The sequence below is a fragment of the Cupressus sempervirens genome, chromosome 4 (assembly GCF_028749045.1).
Source record: "Cupressus sempervirens isolate cs-2001-9-10 chromosome 4, ASM2874904v1, whole genome shotgun sequence".
Taxonomy (NCBI): domain Eukaryota; kingdom Viridiplantae; phylum Streptophyta; class Pinopsida; order Cupressales; family Cupressaceae; genus Cupressus; species Cupressus sempervirens.
Window position 1 is genome coordinate 811,894,935 of NC_143121.1, and position 6,327 is coordinate 811,901,261.

A 6,327-nucleotide genomic window follows, 5' to 3' on the forward strand; every position below is an offset into this window, starting at 1 on the left:
AATGTGGAGAGAAGTTTGTGAATCAAGGCTTCATATACTATGATATTGTTAGTACACCTAAATTGTAAATGATATGAAAAATAAAAAGACATAACTTTGGGATTAATTAGTTCAATACCTCCTCCAACTCCTAATTTTCATCGAGAACCATCAATCCTGAGTGCCCATATTGGTTGTTCTTTCCATTTCCTTGACTTGTTCTTATTTTTCCTAAGCTTTTCTTTCACTTGGACTTTGAAGGACTCTTTCTTTGGGACCCAATGTATTCTTTCACATGTTGGACTTGATGAGTCACTACTATTTACCTTTAATATAAGGACTATCCATTAATTTTTTTCTTCAATCTCCTTGATCAACTCTATGATTTTATAAATTTTTTGTTTAGGTTGAAAAACCATCAAGGTCAAGCTTTGACCTGTTACAAAGTGCCTTCTTCTTATAATTTTAATCATCCATGGTGGAGGGGAAGAAAAATCTTGACCATCTAAATAGATGTCAATGTATGACATAATTAGATCTTATTTTTCCTCTTATTCATTATTAATTACTTCATGCATGCATGTAAGAATTAAATTTATTTTGGGTATTTCACTTGTGGCTTGATAGGTTGTCAAGTGTGTCATCAGAGTTAATACCCAAGCAATTCCTTCTTGATAGTGTGAGCATTCAAATTCTGAATAGCTCACCTTATGCAACTCGAGAAATCCTAGAAGGAGCAAAATATTAGGCTCTACTTCTTCCCCTAAATAGTGAAAATTTTTAACCATACTATCTATGAATTGAGTCATGATCTCTTCCTATGGGGTAGGGTTCAGTGATTCTTCATTAGAATTGTCTAATTTTTTAGTTGAAGTTATGTCAAGAGCCATTAACCTGTAGGAGCCTAAGTCTGATTGAAGAAACAATGCTTCATTTGGAGCATTGTACTCTATGATCATTGTCTTTATTGTTGGCCCAACATCTATCGTAATCTAGTTATTCAATCACTTCAAATGTACCCATAATTGAGTGAAGTCAGTTGAGAACCACCCTCTTAGACACTAGGTCCATTCTCTGCTTAGTAATAGGTCATATGTCTCCATAATTTCCACCACATGCATGTCTATGATATATTGAATTTTGGGTGTGTAGTCAACTATACATGGACATATTTCAAGACTCCTATAACTTTCACTTTTTTTTGTCAAGTTAAATTATTATTTGATTTGTGGGTTGTAGTGTGACTCCCAAATTCTAAGTTATCAAAGGTGGCATGAAATTACAAGAAGATCCTTAATCTATGAAATAATTATGAAGGTTTCTCCCAAAGATTTTGAGACTGAGCAAGGAAGGGTTGACTTTGGTCTTGTTTTTATACATGGTAGACATAGTCTCAGAGGTGTTAACCTATAGTGATACCATCTTTTGAAGGCCTATACCAAGCATTGCCTTTGTATGATCATGAGTTTTCAATAGTGCTTCTCTTTGACTAGGGCACATTTGTAGCATATAAAACATGGAGATATTGGCCTTTTTCATTTTTAAACCTTTAATGGCACTGCACTTTTTAGTTGATTGAGTAGGATTCTTCAATATTGTAGGTATATTTCCTTGGTTTTGAGTTTTTCTTGTCTAGCATAGGGTGTTCTTGCAGGTACTAGATTATTACTTTATCTTGGATCTGGAGGGGTTTTTTGCAATCTAGGGGGAATCCCATTAGTCATGGGTTTCCTTAATTATGTAAGTTTTAGGTATTATGGTTCTCATTTTGAAAAGTGAACATTTCTACTTGTTGAGCGTTTGATTCTTGTTTGAATGGAAAGAAAAAATCATCGTTGACTTGCTCCTTCATTTTAGTATTCTATCGAGAATCATAAGATTCTAACAATATGAAATTGAACTAAATAGGGGGTTCATTATTAGTCCACTATGGATTCTGGTTCATCTCTTGATTTCCATTGAAAAATGAGTCACCATCATTGGGTATGTTTTGTTTGTTGTCAAGTTAATTGTTGCCTACAAATTGAGCATTGTTATTGTTTTGTACAGGAATACTTCCAGTATTGAGTGGGTGTTGCATTGTCAATTCTATCTTTGGAAACCATTTTTATGATCTAAAGGGTTGAAATTATTCCCTACATTATTATTTCCATAGAAATTCTTGTTGTAATTCTGACCATAGTTTTTGTTGTAAGGGGCCGCATTTGTTCTTTGGAAATTTTTGTTCTACCCATGTGACAATGTTAGATGGGTTAGCTTATTGGTTATCTAAGATATTTTATTTTTCATTGATTGTGACATTATTCTCTACCTCATTATATGGTGTTGCCTTCTTCTCAAAGAAGGAAACTTTTGGATGCTTGAATCTTGGGTAGGTTATTGTTGGAGCTGGTACAACTAGTGTTTGTTGTAGTGGGATTGGATTTTATGGAATGAATTGACTAAGAATCACTTGTGTTCCAGCAAAGTATGTTGGTACTATCATACTGGCATGAGATACAACTATCATTCCTCCTCCATTGGGGTTGGACTTTTTACTAAAGGTGACTTCTTCTTTGAAGACTTTTTCTAGTGTATCAATATCTATAGTAGACAATCTACTTAAGATGATAATAGTGAGGTGGTCCATAGAGTCATGATAAATCAAAATTGTACCAACCCCAACCAGTATGGTGTAAGGGGTTTTCAACTTGTGATATTCCATGTGAAAGTGATGGTTGAAGCATGAAATGATCTATGTTGGATCCCTCTTGATAGATATGAATTGGTGGTTTATCATGGCCAAATTGATGAAATTTTGAATTGATCTAGGAACAAATATTCAAAAGCTTCTAAATTTTGAATAGATCTTACTGGCATATTCATATACCAATTAAATGCAACCTCTCCCAATGTATATGGGAAATAAAGAAGGACCACATTCTCTTGTTGAATCTATTTTTGATTGTATATTTCTTTGAAAACCTTGATGTGATCCTAAGTTGTTCATGTTTCTCCATAGATGAACCTTGGGTAGAATTTTTAAGGGTTCTTGGGAAGGTCATTGAGTGGACCTTGCAAATTGATTGGTGAATCTACTACATTTTCAAAGAAGGCCATTGATGGAGGATTAGGTTGAATGATAGGTGGAGGTAAGTTAAAAGGTGGAACTGAGGAAGATGATGAAATTTAAAATGGGAGTGATTGAATTATTGGTATCCATTTATCACTACAAGGCTTGTGAAAGTGACTGAGTTCTAAAAAATTGTGTCCACCAAGTGAAGATCTTAAAGCTCACTGAAATGGAGATGGCATATTAGGATCTTCTAGTTTGTGTTTTTTTGGAAAAATGTACCTCTAAAAATTGAACCTCCCAAAAGAGCACCTTGAAAAAATGCATATCTAAAAAGTGCTCCTTTTGATAGTGATAGACTCAGAAAATTTCTGAACTTTTGAAAATTGTAGAATTTTTAAATAATAACTTGGGTTTTTTGGCATAATGGTTATGGGGCCCTCCTTCTAGTGCCACTTCTGTTGAGTAGTCATTTTCCACAATGCTTACCAATAGTGATCCTTTCAAATATCTCTCTTGAAAAGTTTACCAATGACCATATCCATAGTTTTGAATGGTTATTTTATAACTTGCTATGTAACTCAATTGAACATAAATTTGTATGTTCACAAGGAGGCTTTTGTTGGTACCAACCAATCTACAAAACTCTACTAAAAATGTAACCACAAAGGAATATATATTTTGTATTTTGTATTTTATGATGAATGCAATTTATCAATGCAACTATATGAATTCCTATTTTAACCAAGTATTTGAAAATAAAATAACAAAGATAGAGTAACAAGAGATTAAAGAAAACTAGTGAAGGGGAAATTCCTAACAAACATAATCCAAAGTAACAACACATCTATGAATTGAATTATCAAAAGGATTTGGTAGGAAACCAATATAATAAGGAGCAACACTTCCTCACCTTCACTAATGCAATCATCGATAGGAACTTATTATCAAATTGCAAGGCCATGAAAAGTGCACTCACGTGAGACAAAATGCTATGCAAAAACAATAATGATCCTTTATCCAATTCTTTATAATAGTGTAATTTGTTAACACAAGGAAAATAATAGAACTAAAACATCACACAATCATAAAAATAATATAAAACCATTAGCTCCCTTATTATTCATGAATGTATGTATTCAAAAAAATAACACATCTCGCAAGATTTACTACACTCAGAATGAGAGCACAATAGCATATATTATTGCATCAAAATAATGGCCTAGAGTACATATTACATCCATGTATTTAAAAAAATCATCTCCTCCCTTTGTGTTAGGAGTGAGAGCTCTTCTAATGCAACTCATACTAAAAATAATAATAAAATAATGCTATTTACATACAAACTAACTCTCTAAATGGTGTTAAGTAGGTATCCACCCTTTTTTATATCAATTAGTAGGTGTATGAGCCTTTACATGACTTAAAACAATAAAATAATGATAAAATAGAAGCCATGAGATGATCTAGGAGTCTCTAGGAGCTCTAAAAATGGAAGCTCAAACTTCTTTGGGTTCTCTAGGAGTTGAACTACCATCAAAATGTGTTTTTGATGCATGGAATGCTCTAAATTAGGAATTGGCACTTAATTGTCAACACACTACTTCTTCTTCAAAACTATTCATGCACCTTTGAGAAAAATGCACCTTGGAAAAGTGCACATTCAAAAAAGTGTACCCTAAAAAAATGCACCTTCAAAAAGTGCACCATGATGACATGACCAAAAAATCCAAAAATTATTCTAAGTGACAAAACTTGATATCCAACATCTAGGTTTTCTTCCCCTTTATACCAAAATGATGTCTAGATGATTGCTTTTGAGTTTCTCTATTATCTCTACCACTTTAGTAGCCTTTGGTAAATCCAATGAATCATACTTATTTCTAACTATTTTCTTGTAGTTGCTCACTTCTATTCTTGTATCCACAAAATCCTATAGCTTAAAATCTAGTTCTAACAATGCTTCTTCAATTTTAAATGCTTGTCTTACATCATCTTCTGATAGAGCATGTTCAAATGTATCTCTGAACTATTAAACAACAGTTTGCACTGATGAAAGCTTAGTCTTTGACTCATCTTCAAAAATCTCAAGGCTAATGATGTTGTAGTATTTATCTACTTCCAAAAATTATTCTTGAGCCTTATTCTTAATCTATTGAATACATTCATGTAACACCTCCATGAATTTATTCCCTAAAGATAATTTTTCTATCCAATCATCTGATTTATCTAGCTCCTCTGCTCATTATATGATGGGGACACAACCCAAGCATAGAATGGACACAACAGGAAAGGGAAAATTTTATTTACTATGTAAATATGCTATTACATGCAGTACAAAGAAAATGGACTTCAAAACATGCCCTATGGGCTTACAATAGTATGAATCATGAGATCAATTCTTCTCCCAGTACCTTCTCTCAAACTCCACTCACTATTGCCTTTTACAATGCCATAAATGTCTTTAAATAGACCCCAAAGGGTTAAGGATTAGGAATACATTCTAGAAAGTGCTAGTTGGCATACATCGACCAAATAGAAGGCTCCAGAAGCCACGTTAGAAGTCGGCACAAAACTAAAAGAATCTAGAAATAGTAACCGAACTTTCGGGAGGCATAACTTTTGAACTGTATCTCTGATTGAAGAACCATTTACATTTATGGAAAGCTCTCAAAGCGCTCTATAGCCCTATGGACTAGCTTTGCTTGGCCCCCACATTTTGGCCTTGTATGAGGTCATTTAATGCCCTAAACCTAACTTTGAAGCATTCTTAGGAGGTCTCCAGAAACCTAAATTACAATTACAATCATCTGACCCATTTACACCTCCTAGTTCACCAAAATGATGGCTCAATTACATACTCCTATTTTTTTGACATTTTCACGTATCCCCAAGGGGCTTAAATACTCTAACCTAGAACATTGATAGTGGAACTGTGAGAGTTAGAACCTTTATTTGACCCAAATGGGTATCTAGAAATGAAAACACATGAAATAGAAACTAAGTCTAAGTACATTTTTTGGGTGACACAGGATTGCCCACATACCTCTGGATGCTCCTACATCAGACAACTAGGGTAGATTGAAAAGTGACCCTATCACTTTATGAATGGTAGAGGAAATCCCAGATGGGAAACCTCAGCAGCTAATATCCAAGTTGAGTCCTCGATCGGTCAACCTTTCCACTGAACTAAATACTCTTCATACTACCTATTTCTAGTACTCCTTCCCACATGATGATCTAGAATGTCTTCTATCTCCTCCTTCCTAGAAGCATGAATTGGACATGGTTCTAAC